A 19,285-nucleotide genomic window follows, 5' to 3' on the forward strand; every position below is an offset into this window, starting at 1 on the left:
TTTTTATTTGAAGATATTCCTTTTTCCACTATTTGCCCCTTAGCGCTCCGAATGTCCACTTGCAGTTTCTACAGAAAGAGTGTTTCAGAACTGCTCAATCAAAAGTAAGATTCAACTCTGTGAGCTGAATGCACAGAACAGAAAGAAGTTTCACAGAATGCTTCTGTATACTTATTTGATGACATAACTTTTTCCACTATAGGTTGCTTAGCCATCTCAATGTCCACTAGCAGTTTCTACAGAGAGAGTGTTTCAGAACCGCTCAATCAAAAGTCAGGTTCCACACTGTTAGTTGAATGCACAGATCAGAAAGAACTTTCGCAGAATGCTTCTGTGTAGTTTTTATTTGGAGATATTCCTTTTTCCTCTATAGGCCTCTTAGCACTCCCAATGTCCACTTGCACTTTCTACACAAAGGGTGTTTCAAAACTTCTCAATCAAAAGTACGTTTCACCTCTGTTAGTTGATTGCACAGATCATACTGAAGTTTCACAGAATGCTTCTGTGAAGTTTTTATTTGAAGATATTCCTTATTCCAATGTAGGCTACTTAGAGTTCCGAATGTCAACTTGCTGTTTCTACAGAAAGAGTGTTTCAGAACTGCTCAATCAAAAGTAAGGTTCAACTCCATTAGTTGAATGCACAGAACAGAAGGAAGTTTCACAGAATGCATCTCTGTAGTTTTTATTTGAAGATATTCTTTTTTCCGCTCTAGGCCCCTTAGCGCTCTGAATGTCCACTTGCAGTTTCTACAGAAAGAGTGTTTCAGAACTGCGTAACCAAAAGTAAGGCTCATCTCTGTTAGTTGAATTCACACAACTGAAAGAAGTCTCACAGAATGCTTCTGTGCAGTTTTTATAGGAAGATATTTTTTTTTGCCACTATAGGCCCCTTAGCGCTGGTAATGTCCACTTTCCGTTTCTACAGAAAGAGTGTTTCAGAACTGCTCCATCAAAAGTAAGCTTGAACTCTGTTAGTTGAACGCACAGATCAGAAAGAAGTTTCACAAAATGCTTCTCTGTAGTTTTTATTTGAAGATATTACATTTTCCCACAATAGGCCACTTAGCGCTCCGAATGACCACTTGCACTTTCTGCAGGAAGAGTGATTCAGAACTGCTGAATCAAAAGTAAGGTTCAACTCTGTTAATTGAATGCACAGAACAGAAAGAAGTTTCACAGAATTATTCTGTGAAGTTTTTATTTGAAGATATTCGTTTTTCCACTATAGGCCAATTAGAGCTCAAAATATCCACTTGCAGTTTCTACAGAAAGAGTGTTTCAGAACTGCTCAATCAAAAGTAAAGTTCTGCTCTGTTAGTTGAATGCACAGAACAGAAAGATATTTCACAGAATGCTTCTGTGTAGTTTTTATTTGAAGATATTCGTTTCTCCACTGTAGGCACTTTAGCGCTCCGATTGTCCACTTGCAGTTACTACAGAAAGAGTGTTTCAGAGCTGCTCAATCAAAAGTAAGGTTCAACTCTGTTACTTGAATGCACAGATCAGAAAGTAGTTTCACAGAATGCTTCTGTGTAGTTTTCCTTTGAATATATTCGTTTTTCCACTCTAGGCCCCTTAGCGCTCCGAATGCCACAGCAGTTTCTGCAGAAAGAGTGTTTCAGAACTGGTCAATTAAAAGTAAGTTTCATCTCTGTCAATTGAAAGCACAGATCAGAAAGAAGCTTCCCAGAATGCTTCTGTGTAGTTTTTATTTGAAGATATACCTTTTTCCGTTATTGGCCCCTTGCGCTCGAAATGTTCACTTGCCGTTTCTACAGAAACAGTGTTTAAGAACTTCTCAATCAAAAGTCAGGTTCAACTCTGTTAGTTGAATGCACACAACAGAAAGAAGGTTCACAGTATGCTTCTGTGTAGTTTTTATTTGAAGATATTCGTTTATCCCCTATAGGCCCCTTAGCGCTCTGAATGACCACGAGCAGTTTCTACAGAAAGAGTGTTTCAGAACTGCTGTATCAAAAGGAAGTTTCTACTCTGTTAGTTCAATGCACAGAACAGAAAGAAGTTCCAAAGATTGCTTCTTTGTAGTTTTTATTTGAAGATAATCCTTTTTCCACTATACACCTTAGCGCTCCGAATTTCCACTTGCAGTTTCTACAGAAAGAGGATTTCAGATCTACTCAATCAGAAGTAAGGTTCAACTATGTTAGTTGAATGCACAGAACAGAAAGAAGTTTCACAGAATGCTTCTGGGTAATTTTTATTTAAAGATATTCCTCTTTCCACTATACGCCCCTTTGCGCTCAGAATGTCCACTTGCAGTTTCCACAGAAAGAGTGTTTCAGAACTGCTCAATCAAAAGTGAGGTTCAACTCTGTGAGTTGAATGCACAGAGCAGAAAGAAGTTTCACAGAATGCTTCTGTGTAGTTTCTATTTGAAGACATTCCTTTTTCCACTATTTGCCCCTTAGCGCTCCGAATGTCCACTTGCAGTTTCTACAGAAAGAGTGTTTCAGAACTGCTCAATCAAAAGTAAGATTCAACTCTGTGAGTTGAATGCACAGAACAGAAAGAAGTTTCACAGAATGCTTCTGTATAGTTATTTGATGACATAACTTTTTCCACTATAGGTTGCTTAGCCATCTCAATGTCCACTAGCAGTTTCTACAGAGAGAGTGTTTCAGAACCGCTCAATCAAAAGTCAGGTTCCACACTGTTAGTTGAATGCACAGATCAGAAAGAACTTTCGCAGAATGCTTCTGTGTAGTTTTTATTTGGAGATATTCCTTTTTCCTCTATAGGCCTCTTAGCACTCCGAATGTCCACTTGCACTTTCTACACAAAGGGTGTTTCAAAACTTCTCAATCAAAAGTACGTTTCACCTCTGTTAGTTGATTGCACAGATCATACTGAAGTTTCACAGAATGCTTCTGTGAAGTTTTTATTTGAAGATATTCCTTATTCCAATGTAGGCTACTTAGAGTTCCGAATGTCAACTTGCTATTACTACAGAAAGAATGTTTCAGAACTGCTCAATCAAAAGTAAGGCTCAACTCCATTAGTTGAATGCACAGAACAGAAGGAAGTTTCACAGGATGCATCTCTGTAGTTTTTATTTGAAGATATTCTTTTTTCCGCTCTAGGCCCCTTAGCGCTCTGAATGTCCACTTGCAGTTTCTACAGAAAGAGTGTTTCAGAACTGCGTAACCAAAAGTAAGGCTCATCTCTGTTAGTTGAATTCACACAACTGAAAGAAGTCTCACAGAATGCTTCTGTGCAGATTTTATAGGAAGATATTTTTTTTTGCCACTATAGGCCCCTTAGCGCTGGTAATGTCCACTTTCCGTTTCTACAGAAAGAGTGTTTCAGAACTGCTCCATCAAAAGTAAGCTTGAACTCTGTTAGTTGAACGCACAGATCAGAAAGAAGTTTCACAAAATGCTTCTCTGTAGTTTTTATTTGAAGATAGTACATTTTCCCACTATAGGCCACTTAGCGCTCCGAATGACCACTTGCACTTTCTGCAGGAAGAGTGATTCAGAACTGCTGAATCAAAAGTAAGGTTCAACTCTGTTAATTGAATGCACAGAGTAGAAAGAAGTTTCACAGAATTATTCTGTGAAGTTTTTATTTGAAGATATTCGTTTTTCCACTATAGGCCCCTTAGAGCTCCCAATATCCACTTGCAGTTTCTACAGAAAGAGTGTTTCAGAACTGCTCAATCAAAAGTAAAGTTCTGCTCTGTTAGTTGAATGCACAGAACAGAAAGAAATTTCACAGAATGCTTCTGTGTAGTTTTTATTTGAAGATATTCGTTTCTCCACTGTAGGCACTTTAGCGCTCCGATTGTCCACTTGCAGTTACTACAGAAAGAGTGTTTCAGAGCTGCTCAATCAAAAGTAAGGTTCAACTCTGTTACTTGAATGCACAGATCAGAAAGTAGTTTCACAGAATGCTTCTGTGTAGTTTTCCTTTGAAGATATTCGTTTTTCCACTCTAGGCCCCTTAGTGCTCCGAATGCCACAGCAGTTTCTGCAGAAAGAGTGTTTCAGAACTGGTCAATTAAAAGTAAGTTTCATCTCTGTCAATTGAAAGCACAGATCAGAAAGAAGCTTCCCAGAATGCTTCTGTGTAGTTTTTATTTGAAGATATACCTTTTTCCGTTATTGGCCCCTTGCGCTCGAAATGTCCACTTGCCGTTCCTACAGAAAGAGTGTTTAAGAACTTCTCAATCAAAAGTCAGGTTCAACTCTGTTAGTTGAATGCACACAACAGAAAGAAGGTTCACAGTATGCTTCTGTGTAGTTTTTATTTGAAGATATTCGTTTATCCCCTATAGGCCACTTAGCGCTCTGAATGACCACGAGCAGTTTCTACAGAAAGAGTGTTTCAGAACTGCTGTATCAAAAGGAAGGTTCTACTCTGTTAGTTCAATGCACAGAACAGAAAGAAGTTCCAAAGATTGCTTCTTTGTAGTTTTTATTTGAAGATAATCCTTTTTCCACTATACACCTTAGCGCTCCGAATTTCCACTTGCAGTTTCTACAGAAAGAGGATTTCAGATCTACTCAATCAGAAGTAAGGTTCAACTATGTTAGTTGAATGCACAGAACAGAAAGAAGTTTCACAGAATGCTTCTGGGTAATTTTTATTTAAAGATATTCCTCTTTCCACTATACGCCCCTTAGCGCTCAGAATGTCCACTTGCAGTTTCCACAGAAAGAGTGTTTCAGAACTGCTCAATCAAAAGTGAGGTTCAACTCTGTGAGTTGAATGCACAGAACAGAAAGAAGTTTCACAGAATGCTTCTGTGTAGTTTTTATTTGAAGATATTCCTTTTTCCACTATTTGCCCCTTAGCGCTCCGAATGTCCACTTGCAGTTTCTACAGAAAGAGTGTTTCAGAACTGCTCAATCAAAAGTAAGATTCAACTCTGTGAGTTGAATGCACTGAACAGGAAGAAGTTTCACAGAATGCTTCTGTATACTTATTTGATGACATAACTTTTTCCACTAAAGGTTGCTTAGCAATCTCAATGTCCACTAGCAGTTTCTACAGAGAGAGTGTTTCAGAACCGCTCAATCAAAAGTCAGGTTCCACACTGTTTGTTGAATGCACAGATCAGAAAGAACTTTCGCAGAATGCTTCTGTGTAGTTTTTATTTGGAGATATTCCTTTTTCCTCTATAGGCCTCTTAGCACTCCGAATGTCCGCTTGCACTTTCTACACAAAGGGTGTTTCAAAACTTCTCAATCAAATGTACGTTTCACCTCTGTTAGTTGATTGCACAGATCATACTGAAGTTTCACAGAATGCTTCTGTGAAATTTTTATTTGAAGATATTCCTTATTCCAATGTAGGCTTCTTAGAGTTCCGAATGTCAACTTGCTGTTTCTACATAAAGAGTGTTTCAGAACTGCTCAATCAAAAGTAAGGTTCAACTCCATTAGTTGAATGCACAGAACAGAAGGAAGTTTCACAGAATGCATCTCTGTAGTTTTTATTTGAAGATATTCTTTTTTCCGCTATAGGCCCCTTAGCGCTCTGAATGTCCACTTGCAGTTTCTACAGAAAGAGTGTTTCAGAACTGCGTAACCAAAAGTAAGGCTCATCTCTGTTAGTTGAATTCACACAACTGAAAGAAGTCTGACAGAATGCTTCTGTGCAGTTTTTATAGGAAGATATTTTTTTTTGCCACTATAGGCCCCTTAGCGTTGGTAATGTCCACTTTCCGTTTCTACAGAAAGAGTGTTTCAGAACTGCTCCATCAAAAGTAAGCTTGAACTCTGTTAGTTGAACGCACAGATCAGAAAGAAGTTTCACAAAATGCTTCTCTGTAGTTTTTATTTGAAGATATTACATTTTCCCACTATAGGCCACTTAGCGCTCCGAATGACCACTTGCACTTTCTGCAGGAAGAGTGATTCAGAACTGCTGAATCAAAAGTAAGGTTCAACTCTGTTAATTGAAAGCACAGAACAGAAAGAAGTTTCACAGAATTATTCTGTGAAGTTTTTATTTGAAGATATTCGTTTTTCCACTATAGGCCCCTTAGAGCTCCCAATATCCACTTGCAGTTTCTACAGAAAGAGTGTTTCAGAACTGCTCAATCAAAAGTAAAGTTCTGCTCTGTTAGTTGAATGCACAGAACAGAAAGAAATTTCACAGAATGCTTCTGTGTAGTTTTTATTTGAAGATATTCGTTTCTCCACTGTAGGCACTTTAGCGCTCCGATTGTCCACTTGCAGTTACTACAGAAAGAGTGTTTCAGAGCTGCTCAATCAAAAGTAAGGTTCAACTCTGTTACTTGAATGCACAGATCAGAAAGTAGTTTCACAGAATGCTTCTGTGTAGTTTTCCTTTGAAGATATTCGTTTTTCCACTCTAGGCCTCTTAGCGCTCCGAATGCCACAGCAGTTTCTGCAGAAAGAGTGCTTCAGAACTGGTCAATTAAAAGTAAGTTTCATCTCTGTCAATTGAAAGCACAGATCAGAAAGAAGCGTCCCAGAATGCTTCTGTGTAGTTTTTATTTGAAGATATACCTTTTTCCGTTATTGGCCCCTTGCGCTCGAAATGTCCACTTGCCGTTTCTACAGAAAGAGTGTTTAAGAACTTCTCAATCAAAAGTCAGGTTCAACTCTGTTAGTTGAATGCACACAACAGAAAGAAGGTTCACAGTATGCTTCTGTGTAGTTTTTATTTGAAGATATTCGTTTATCCCCTATAGGCCCCTTAGCGCTCTGAATGACCACGAGCAGTTTCTACAGAAAGAGTGTTTCAGAACTGCCGTATCAAAAGGAAGGTTCTACTCTGTTAGTTCAATGCACAGAACAGAAAGAAGTTCCAAAGATTGCTTCTTTGTAGTTTTTATTTGAAGATAATCCTTTTTCCACTATACACCTTAGCGCTCCGAATTTCCACTTGCAGTTTCTACAGAAAGAGGATTTCAGATCTACTCAATCAGAAGTAAGGTTCAACTATGTTAGTTGAATGCACAGAACAGAAAGAAGTTTCACAGAATGCTTCTGGGTAATTTTTATTTAAAGATATTTCTCTTTCCACTATACGCCACTTAGCGCTCAGAATGTCCACTTGCAGTTTCCACAGAAAGAGTGTTTCAGAACTGCTCAATCAAAAGTGAGGTTCAACTCTGTGAGTTGAATGCACAGAGCAGAAAGAAGTTTCACAGAATGCTTCTGTGTAGTTTCTATTTGAAGACATTCCTTTTTCCACTATTTGCCCCTTAGCGCTCCGAATGTCCACTTGCAGTTTCTACAGAAAGAGTGTTTCAGAACTGCTCAATCAAAAGTAAGATTCAACTCTGTGAGTTGAATGCACAGAACAGAAAGAAGTTTCACAGAATGCTTCTGTATAGTTATTTGATGACATAACTTTTTCCACTATAGGTTGCTTAGCCATCTCAATGTCCACTAGCAGTTTCTACAGAGAGAGTGTTTCAGAACCGCTCAATCAAAAGTCAGGTTCCACACTGTTAGTTGAATGCACAGATCAGAAAGAACTTTCGCAGAATGCTTCTGTGTAGTTTTTATTTGGAGATATTCCTTTTTCCTCTGTAGGCCTCTTAGCACTCCGCATGTCCACTTGCACTTTCTACACAAAGGGTGTTTCAAAACTTCTCAATCAAAAGTACGTTTCACCACTGTTAGTTGATTGCACAGATCATACTGAAGTTTCACAGAATGCTTCTGTGAAGTTTTTATTTGAAGATATTCCTTATTCCAATGTAGGCTACTTAGAGTTCCGAATGTCAACTTGCTGTTTCTACAGAAAGAGTGTTTCAGAACTGCTCAATCAAAAGTAAGGTTCAACTCCATTAGTTGAATGCACAGAACAGAAGGAAGTTTCACAGAATGCATCTCTGTAGTTTTTATTTGAAGATATTCTTTTTTCCGCTCTAGGCCCCTTAGAGCTCTGAATGTCCACTTGCAGTTTCTACAGAAAGAGTGTTTCAGAACTGCGTAACCAAAAGTAAGGCTCATCTCTGTTAGTTGAATTCACACAACTGAAAGAAGTCTCACAGATTGCTTCTGTGCAGTTTTTATAGGAAGATATTTTTTTTTGCCACTATAGGCCCCTTAGCGCTGGTAATGTCCACTTTCCGTTACTACAGAAAGAGGGTTTCAGAACTGCTCCATCAAAAGTAAGCTTGAACTCTGTTAGTTGAACGCACAGATCAGAAAGAAGTTTCACAAAATGCTTCTCTGTAGTTTTTATTTGAAGATATTACATTTTCCCACTATAGGCCACTTAGCGCTCCGAATGACCACTTGCACTTTCTGCAGGAAGAGTGATTCAGAACTGCTGAATCAAAAGTAAGGTTCAACTCTGTTAATTGAATGCACAGAACAGAAAGAAGTTTCACAGAATTATTCTGTGAAGTTTTTATTTGAAGATATTCGTTTTTCCACTATAGGCCCCTTAGAGCTCCCAATATCCACTTGCAGTTTCTACAGAAAGAGTGTTTCAGAACTGCTCAATCAAAAGTAAAGTTCTGCTCTGTTAGTTGAATGCACAGAACAGAAAGAAATCTCACAGAATGCTTCTGTGTAGTTTTTATTTGAAGATATTCGTTTCTCCACTGTAGGCACTTTAGCGCTCCGATTGTCCACTTGCAGTTACTACAGAAAGAGTGTTTCAGAGCTGCTCAATCAAAAGTAAGGTTCAACTCTGTTACTTGAATGCACAGATCAGAAAGTAGTTTCACAGAATGCTTCTGTGTAGTTTTCCTTTGAAGATATTCGTTTTTCCACTCTAGGCCCCTTAGCGCTCCGAATGCCACAGCAGTTTCTGCAGAAAGAGTGCTTCAGAACTGGTGAATTAAAAGTAAGTTTCATCTCTGTCAATTGAAAGCACAGATCAGAAAGAAGCTTCCCAGAATGCTTCTGTGTACTTTTTATTTGAAGATATACCTTTTTCCGTTATTGGCCCCTTGCGCTCGAAATGTCCACTTGCCGTTTCTACAGAAAGAGTGTTTAAGAACTTCTCAATCAAAAGTCATGTTCAACTCTGTTAGTTGAATGCACACAACAGAAAGAAGGTTCACAGTATGCTTCTGTGTAGTTTTTATTTGAAGATATTCGTTTATCCCCTATAGGCCCCTTAGCGCTCTGAATGACCACTAGCAGTTTCTACAGAAAGAGTGTTTCAGAACTGCTGTATCAAAAGGAAGGTTCTACTCTGTTAGTTCAATGCACAGAACAGAAAGAAGTTCCAAAGATTGCTTCTTTGTAGTTTTTATTTGAAGATAATCCTTTTTCCACCATACACCTTAGCGCTCCGAATGTCCACTTGCAGTTTCTACAGAAAGAGGAATTCAGATCTACTCAATCAGAAGTAAGGTTCAACTATATTAGTTGAATGCACAGAACAGAAAGAAGTTTCACAGAATGCTTCTGGGTAATTTTTATTTAAAGATATTCCTTTTTCCACTATACGCCCCTTAGCGCTCAGAATGTCCACTTGCAGTTTCTACAGAAAGAGTGTTTCAGAACTGCTCAATCAAAAGTGAGGTTCAACTCTGTGAGTTGAATGCACAGAACAGAAAGAAGTTTCACAGAATGCTTCTGTGTAGTTTTTATTTGAAGATATTCCTTTTTCCACTATTTGCCCCTTAGCGCTCCGAATGTCCACTTGCAGTTTCTACAGAAAGAGTGTTTCAGAACTGCTCAATCAAAAGTAAGATTCAACTCTGTGAGTTGAATGCACAGAACAGAAAGAAGTATCACAGAATGCTTCTGTGTAGTTTTTATTTGAAGATATTCCTTTTTCCACTATTTGCCCCTTAGCGCTCCGAATGTCCACTTGCAGTTTCTACAGAAAGAGTGTTTCAGAACTGCTCAATCAAAAGTAAGATTCAACCCTGTGAGTTGAATGCACAGAACAGAAAGAAGTTTCACAGAATGCTTCTGTGTAGTTTTTATTTGAAGATATTCATTTCTCCACTGTAGGCACTTTAGCGCTCCGATTGTCCACTTGCAGTTACTACAGAAAGAGTGTTTCCGAGCTGCTCAATCAAAAGTAAGGTTCAACTCTGTTACTTGAATGCACAGATCAGAAAGTAGTTTCACAGAATGCTTCTGTGTAGTTTTCCTTTGAAGATATTCGTTTTTCCACTCTAGGCCCCTTAGCGCTCCGAATGCCACAGCAGTTTCTGCAGAAAGAGTGTTTCAGAACTGGTCAATTAAAAGTAAGTTTCATCTCTGTCAATTGAAAGCACAGATCAGAAAGAAGCTTCCCAGAATGCTTCTGTGTACTTTTTATTTGAAGATATACCTTTTTCCGTTATTGGCCCCTTGCGCTCGAAATGTCCACTGCCGTTTCTACAGAAAGAGTGTTTAAGAACTTCTCAATCAAAAGTCAGGTTCAACTCTGTTAGTTGAATGCACACAACAGAAAGAAGGTTCACAGTATGCTTCTGTGTACTTTTTATTTGAAGATATTCGTTTATCCCCTATAGGCCCCTTAGCGCTCTGAATGACAACTAGCAGTTTCTACAGAAAGAGTGTTTCAGAACTGCTGTATCAAAAGGAAGGTTCTACTCTGTTAGTTCAATGCACAGAACAGAAAGAAGTTCCAAAGATTGCTTCTTTGTAGTTTTTATTTGAAGATAATCCTTTTTCCACTATACACCTTAGCGCTCCGAATTTCCACTTGCAGTTTCTACAGAAAGAGGATTTCAGATCTACTCAATCAGAAGTAAGGTTCAACTATGTTAGTTGAATGCACAGAACAGAAAGAAGTTTCACAGAATGCTTCTGGGTAATTTTTATTTAAAGATATTCCTCTTTCCACTATACGCACTTTAGCGCTCAGAATGTCCACTTGCAGTTTCTACAGAAAGAGTGTTTCAGAACTGCTCAATCAAAAGTGAGGTTCAACTCTGTGAGTTGAATGCACAGAACAGAAAGAAGTTTCACAGAATGCTTCTGTGTAGTTTTTATTTGAAGATATTCCTTTTTCCACTATTTGCCCCTTAGCGCTCCGAATATCCACTTGCAGTTTCTACAGAAAGGGTGTTTCAGAACTGCTCAATCAAAAGTAAGATTCAACTCTGTGAGTTGAATGCACAGAACAGAAAGAAGTTTCACAGAATGCTTCTGTATAGTTATTTGATGACATAACTTTTTCCACTATAGGTTGCTTAGCCATCTCAATGTCCACTAGAAGTTTCTACAGAGAGAGTGTTTCAGAACCGCTCAATCAAAAGTCAGGTTCCACACTGTTAGTTGAATGCACAGATCAGAAAGAACTTTCGCAGAATGCTTCTGTGTAGTTTTTATTTGGAGATATTCCTTTTTCCTCTATAGGCCTCTTAGCACTCCGAATGTCCACTTGCACTTTCTACACAAAGGGTGTTTCAGAACTGCGTAACCAAAAGTAAGGCTCATCTCTGTTAGTTGAATTCACACAACTGAAAGAAGTCTCACAGAATGCTTCTGTGCACTTTTTATAGGAAGATATTTTTTTTTGCCACTATAGGCCCCTTAGCGCTGGTAATGTCCACTTTCCGTTTCTACAGAGTGTTTCAGAACTGCTCCATCAAAAGTAAGCTTGAACTCTGTTAGTTGAACGGACAGATCAGAAAGAAGTTTCACAAAATGCTTCTCTGTAGTTTTTATTTGAAGATATTACATTTTCCCACTATAGGCCACTTAGAGCTCCGAATGACCACTTGCACTTTCTGCAGGAAGAGTGATTCAGAACTGCTGAATCAAAAGTAAGGTTCAACTCTGTTAATTGAATGCACAGAACAGAAAGAAGTTTCACAGAATTATTCTGTGAAGTTTTTATTTGAAGATATTCGTTTTTCCACTATAGGCCCCTTAGAGCTCCCAATATCCACTTGCAGTTTCTACAGAAAGAGTGTTTCAGAACTGCTCAATCAAAAGTAAAGTTCTGCTCTGTTAGTTGAATGCACAGAACAGAAAGAAGTTTCACAGAATGCTTCTGTGTAGTTTTTATTTGAAGATATTCGTTTCTAAACTGTAGGCACTTTAGCGCTCCGATTGTCCACTTGCAGTTACTACAGAAAGAGTGTTTCAGAGCTGCTCAATCAAAAGTAAGGTTCAACTCTGTTACTTGAATGCACAGATCAGAAAGTAGTTTCACAGAATGCTTCTGTGTAGTTTTCCTTTGAAGATATTCGTTTTTCCACTCTAGGCCCCTTAGCGCTCCGAATGCCACAGCAGTTTCTGCAGAAAGAGTGTTTCAGAACTGGTCAATTAAAAGTAAGTTTCATCTCTGTCAATTGAAAGCACAGATCAGAAAGAAGCTTCCCAGAATGCTTCTGTGTAGTTTTTATTTGAAGATATACCTTTTTCCGTTATTGGCCCCTTGCGCTCGAAATGTCCACTTGCCGTTTCTACAGAAAGAGTGTTTAAGAACTTCTCAATCAAAAGTCGGGTTCAACTCTGTTAGTTGAATGCACACAACAGAAAGAAGGCTCACAGTATGCTTCTGTGTAGTTTTTATTTGAAGATATTCGTTTATCCCCTATAGGCCCCTTAGCGCTCTGTATGACCACTAGCAGTTTCTACAGAAAGAGTGTTTCAGAACTGCTGTATCAAAAGGAAGGTTCTACTCTGTTAGTTCAATGCACAGAACAGAAAGAACTTCCAAAGATTGCTTCTTTGTAGTTTTTATTTGAAGATAATCCTTTTTCCACCATACACATTAGCGCTCTGAATTTCCACTTGCAGTTTCTACAGAAAGAGGATTTCAGATCTACTCAATCAGAAGTAAGGTTCAACTATATTAGTTGAATGCACAGAACAGAAAGAAGTTTCACAGAATGCTTCTGGGTAATTTTTATTTAAAGATATTCCTCTTTCCACTATACGCCCCTTAGCGCTCAGAATGTCCACTTGCAGTTTCTACAGAAAGAGTGTTTCAGAACTGCTCAATCAAAAGTGAGGTTCAACTCTGTGAGTTGAATGCACAGAACAGAAAGAAGTTTCACAGAATGCTTCTGTGTAGTTTTTATTTGAAGATATTCCTTTTTCCACTATTTGCCCCTTAGCGCTCCGAATGTCCACTTGCAGTTTCTACAGAAAGAGTGTTTCAGAACTGCTCAATCAAAAGTAAGATTCAAATCTGTGAGTTGAATGCACAGAACAGAAAGAAGTATCACAGAATGCTTCTGTGTAGTTTTTATTTGAAGATATTCCTTTTTCCACTATTTGCCCCTTAGCGCTCCGAATGTCCACTTGCAGTTTCTACAGAAAGAGTGTTTCAGAACTGCTCAATCAAAAGTAAGATTCAACTCTGTGAGTTGAATGCACAGAACAGAAAGAAGTTTCAGAGAATGCTTCTGTGTAGTTTTTATTTGAAGATATTCGTTTCTCCACTGTAGGCACTTTAGCGCTCCGATTGTCCACTTGCAGTTACTACAGAAAGAGTGTTTCAGAGCTGCTCCATCAAAAGTAAGGTTCAACTCTGTTACTTGAATGCACAGATCAGAAAGTAGTTTCACAGAATGCTTCTGTGTAGTTTTCCTTTGCAGATATTCGTTTTTCCACTCTAGGCCCCTTAGCGCTCCGAATGCCACAGCAGTTTCTGCAGAAAGAGTGTTTCAGAACTGGTCAATTAAAAGTAAGTTTCATCTCTGTCAATTGAAAGCACAGATCAGAAAGAAGCTTCCCAGAATGCTTCTGTGTACTTTTTATTTGAAGATATACCTTTTTCCGTTATTGGCCCCTTGCGCTCGAAATGTCCACTTGCCGTTTCTACAGAAAGAGTGTTTAAGAACTTCTCAATCAAAAGTCAGGTTCAACTCTGTTAGTTGAATGCACACAACAGAAAGAAGGTTCACAGTATGCTTCTGTGTAGTTTTTATTTGAAGATATTCGTTTATCCCCTATAGGCCCCTTAGCGCTCTGAATGACCACTAGCAGTTTCTACAGAAAGAGTGTTTCAGAACTGCTGTATCAAAAGGAAGGTTCTACTCTGTTAGTTCAATGCACAGAACAGAAAGAAGTTCCAAAGATTGCTTCTTTGTAGTTTTTATTTGAAGATAATCCTTTTTCCACTATACACCTTAGCGCTCCGAATTTCCACTTGCAGTTTCTACAGAAAGAGGATTTCAGATCTACTCAATCAGAAGTAAGGTTCAACTATGTTAGTTGAATGCACAGAACAGAAAGAAGTTTCACAGAATGCTTCTGGGTAATTTTTATTTAAAGATATTCCTCTTTCCACTATACGCCCCTTAGCGCTCAGAATGTCCACTTGCAGTTTCCACAGAAAGAGTGTTTCAGAACTGCTCAATCAAAAGTGAGGTTCAACTCTGAGTTGAATGCACAGAACAGAAAGAAGTTTCACAGAATGCTTCTGTGTAGTTTTTATTTGAAGATATTCCTTTTTCCACTATTTGCCCCTTAGCACTCCGAATGTCCACTTGCAGTTTCTACAGAAAAAGTGTTTCAGAACTGCTCAATCAAAAGTAAGATTCAACTCTGTGAGTTGAATGCACAGAACAGAAAGAAGTTTCACAGAATGCTTCTGTATAGTTATTTGATGACATAACTTTTTCCACTATAGGTTGCTTAGCCATCTCAATGTCCACTAGCAGTTTCTACAGAGAGAGTGTTTCAGAACCGCTCAATCAAAAGTCAGGTTCCACACTGTTAGTTGAATGCACAGATCAGAAAGAACTTTCGCAGAATGCTTCTGTGTAGTTTTTATTTGGAGATATTCCTTTTTCCTCTATAGGCCTCTTAGCACTCCGAATGTCCACTTGCACTTTCTACACAAAGGGTGTTTCAAAACTTCTCAATCAAAAGTACGTTTCACCTCTGTTAGTTGATTGCACAGATCATACTGAAGTTTCACAGAATGCTTCTGTGAAGTTTTTATTTGAAGATATTCCTTATTCCAATGTAGGCTACTTAGAGTTCCGAATGTCAACTTGCTGTTTCTACAGAAAGAGTGTTTCAGAACTGCTCAATCAAAAGTAAGGTTCAACTCCATTAGTTGAATGCACAGAACAGAAGGAAGTTTCACAGAATGCATCTCTGTAGTTTTTATTTGAAGATATTCTTTTTTCCGCTCTAGGCCCCTTAGCGCTCTGAATGTCCACTTGCAGTTTCTACAGAAAGAGTGTTTCAGAACTGCGTAACCAAAAGTAAGGCTCATCTCTGTTAGTTGAATTCACACAACTGAAAGAAGTCTCACAGAATGCTTCTGTGCAGTTTTTATAGGAAGATATTTTTTTTTGCCACTATAGGCCCCTTAGCGCTGGTAATGTCCACTTTCCGTTTCTACAGAAAGAGTGTTTCAGAACTGCTCCATCAAAAGTAAGCTTGAACTCTGTTAGTTGAACGCACAGATCAGAAAGAAGTTTCACAAAATGCTTCTCTGTAGTTTTTATTTGAAGATATTACATTTTCCCACTATAGGCCACTTAGCGCTCCGAATGACCACTTGCACTTTCTGCAGGAAGAGTGATTCAGAACTGCTGAATCAAAAGCAAGGTTCAACTCTGTTAATTGAATGCACAGAACAGAAAGAAGTTTCACAGAATTATTCTGTGAAGTTTTTATTTGAAGATATTCGTTTTTCCACTATAGGCCAATTAGAGCTCACAATATCCACTTGCAGTTTCTACAGAAAGAGTGTTTCAGAACTGCTCAATCAAAAGTAAAGTTCTGCTCTGTTAGTTGAATGCACAGAACAGAAAGATATTTCACAGAATGCTTCTGTGTAGTTTTTATTTGAAGATATTCGTTTCTCCACTGTAGGCACTTTAGCGCTCCGATTGTCCACTTGCAGTTACTACAGAAAGAGTGTTTCAGAGCTGCTCAATCAAAAGTAAGGTTCAACTCTGTTACTTGAATGCACAGATCAGAAAGTAGTTTCACAGAATGCTTCTGTGTAGTTTTCCTTTGAATATATTCGTTTTTCCACTCTAGGCCCCTTAGCGCTCCGAATGCCACAGCAGTTTCTGCAGAAAGAGTGTTTCAGAACTGGTCAATTAAAAGTAAGTTTCATCTCTGTCAATTGAAAGCACAGATCAGAAAGAAGCTTCCCAGAATGCTTCTGTGTAGTTTTTATTTGAAGATATACCTTTTTCCGTTATTGGCCCCTTGCACTCGAAATGTTCACTTGCCGTTTCTACAGAAACAGTGTTTAAGAACTTCTCAATCAAAAGTCAGGTTCAACTCTGTTAGTTGAATGCACACAACAGAAAGAAGGTTCACAGTATGCTTCTGTGTAGTTTTTATTTGAAGATATTCGTTTATCCCCTATAGGCCCCTTAGCGCTCTGAATGACCACGAGCAGTTTCTACAGAAAGAGTGTTTCAGAACTGCTGTATCAAAAAGAAGTTTCTACTCTGTTAGTTCAATGCACAGAACAGAAAGAAGTTCCAAAGATTGCTTCTTTGTAGTTTTTATTTGAAGATAATCCTTTTTCCACTATACACCTTAGCGCTCCGAATTTCCACTTGCAGTTTCTACAGAAAGAGGATTTCAGATCTACTCAATCAGAAGTAAGGTTCAACTATGTTAGTTGAATGCACAGAACAGAAAGAAGTTTCACAGAATGCTTCTGGGTAATTTTTATTTAAAGATATTCCTCTTTCCACTATACGCCCCTTAGCGCTCAGAATGTCCACTTGCAGTTTCCACAGAAAGAGTGTTTCAGAACTGCTCAATCAAAAGTGAGGTTCAACTCTGTGAGTTGAATGCACAGAGCAGAAAGAAGTTTCACAGAATGCTTCTGTGTAGTTTCTATTTGAAGACATTCCTTTTTCCACTATTTGCCCCTTAGCGCTCCGAATGTCCACTTGCAGTTTCTACAGAAAGAGTGTTTCAGAACTGCTCAATCAAAAGTAAGATTCAACTCTGTGAGTTGAATGCACAGAACAGAAAGAAGTTTCACAGAATGCTTCTGTATAGTTATTTGATGACATAACTTTTTCCACTATAGGTTGCTTAGCCATCTCAATGTCCACTAGCAGTTTCTACAGAGAGAGTGTTTCAGAACCGCTCAATCAAAAGTCAGGTTCCACACTGTTAGTTGAATGCACAGATCAGAAAGAACTTTCGCAGAATGCTTCTGTGTAGTTTTTATTTGGAGATATTCCTTTTTCCTCTATAGGCCTCTTAGCACTCCGAATGTCCACTTGCACTTTCTACACAAAGGGTGTTTCAAAACTTCTCAATCAAAAGTACGTTTCACCTCTGTTAGTTGATTGCACAGATCATACTGAAGTTTCACAGAATGCTTCTGTGAAGTTTTTATTTGAAGATATTCCTTATTCCAATGTAGGCTACTTAGAGTTCCGAATGTCAACTTGCTGTTTCTACATAAAGAATGTTTCAGAACTGCTCAATCAAAAGTAAGGTTCAACTCCATTAGTTGAATGCACAGAACAGAAGGAAGTTTCACAGAATGCATCTCTGTAGTTTTTATTTGAAGATATTCTTTTTTCCGCTATAGGCCCCTTAGCGCTCTGAATGTCCACTTGCAGTTTCTACAGAAAGAGTGTTTCAGAACTGCGTAACCAAAAGTAAGGCTCATCTCTGTTAGTTGAATTCACACAACTGAAAGAAGTCTCACAGAATGCTTCTGTGCACTTTTTATAGGAAGATATTTTTTTTTGCCACTATAGGCCCCTTAGCGTTGGTAATGTCCACTTTCCGTTTCTACAGAAAGAGTGTTTCAGAACTGCTCCATCAAAAGTAAGCTTGAACTCTGTTAGTTGAACGCACAGATCAGAAAGAAGTTTCACAAAATGCTTCTCTGTAGTTTTTATTTGAAGATATTACATTTTCCCACTATAGGCCACTTAGCGCTCCGAATGACCACTTGCACTTTCTGCAGGAAGAGTGATTCAGAACTGCTGAATCAAAAGTAAGGTTCAACTCTGTTAATTGAATGCACAGAACAGAAAGAAGTTTCACAGAATTATTCTGTGAAGTTTTTATTTGAAGATATTCGTTTTTCCACTATAGGCCCCTTAGAGCTCCCAATATCCACTTGCAGTTTCTACAGAAAGAGTGTTTCAGAACTGCTCAATCAAAAGTAAAGTTCTGCTCTGTTAGTTGAATGCACAGAACAGAAAGAAGTTTCACAGAATGCTTCTGTGTAGTTTTTATTTGAAGATATTCGTTTCTAAACTGTAGGCACTTTAGCGCTCCGATTGTCCACTTGCAGTTACTACAGAAAGAGTGTTTCAGAGCTGCTCAATCAAAAGTAAGGTTCAACTCTGTTACTTGAATGCACAGATCAGAAAGTAGTTTCACAGAATGCTTCTGTGTAGTTTTCCTTTGAAGATATTCGTTTTTCCACTCTAGGCCCCTTAGCGCTCCGAATGCCACAGCAGTTTCTGCAGAAAGAGTGTTTCAGAACTGGTCAATTAAAAGTAAGTTTCATCTCTGTCAATTGAAAGCACAGATCAGAAAGAAGCTTCCCAGAATGCTTCTGTGTAGTTTTTATTTGAAGATATACCTTTTTCCGTTATTGGCCCCTTGCGCTCGAAATGTCCACTTGCCGTTTCTACAGAAAGAGTGTTTAAGAACTTCTCAATCAAAAGTCGGGTTCAACTCTGTTAGTTGAATGCACACAACAGAAAGAAGGCTCACAGTATGCTTCTGTGTAGTTTTTATTTGAAGATATTCGTTTATCCCCTATAGGCCCCTTAGCGCTCTGTATGACCACTAGCAGTTTCTACAGAAAGAGTGTTTCAGAACTGCTGTATCAAAAGGAAGGTTCTACTCTGTTAGTTCAATGCACAGAACAGAAAGAACTTCCAAAGATTGCTTCTTTGTAGTTTTTATTTGAAGATAATCCTTTTTCCACCATACACATTAGCGCTCTGAATTTCCACTTGCAGTTTCTACAGAAAGAGGATTTCAGATCTACTCAATCAGAAGTAAGGTTCAACTATATTAGTTGAATGCACAGAACAGAAAGAAGTTTCACAGAATGCTTCTGGGTAATTTTTATTTAAAGATATTCCTCTTTCCACTATACGCCCCTTAGCGCTCAGAATGTCCACTTGCAGTTTCTACAGAAAGAGTGTTTCAGAACTGCTCAATCAAAAGTGAGGTTCAACTCTGTGAGTTGAATGCACAGAACAGAAAGAAGTTTCACAGAATGCTTCTGTGTAGTTTTTATTTGAAGATATTCCTTTTTCCACTATTTGCCCCTTAGCGCTCCGAATGTCCACTTGCAGTTTCTACAGAAAGAGTGTTTCAGAACTGCTCAATCAAAAGTAAGATTCAAATCTGTGAGTTGAATGCACAGAACAGAAAGAAGTATCACAGAATGCTTCTGTGTAGTTTTTATTTGAAGATATTCCT

The sequence above is a fragment of the Symphalangus syndactylus genome, chromosome 15, assembly GCF_028878055.3.
Source record: "Symphalangus syndactylus isolate Jambi chromosome 15, NHGRI_mSymSyn1-v2.1_pri, whole genome shotgun sequence".
NCBI lineage: Eukaryota > Metazoa > Chordata > Mammalia > Primates > Hylobatidae > Symphalangus > Symphalangus syndactylus.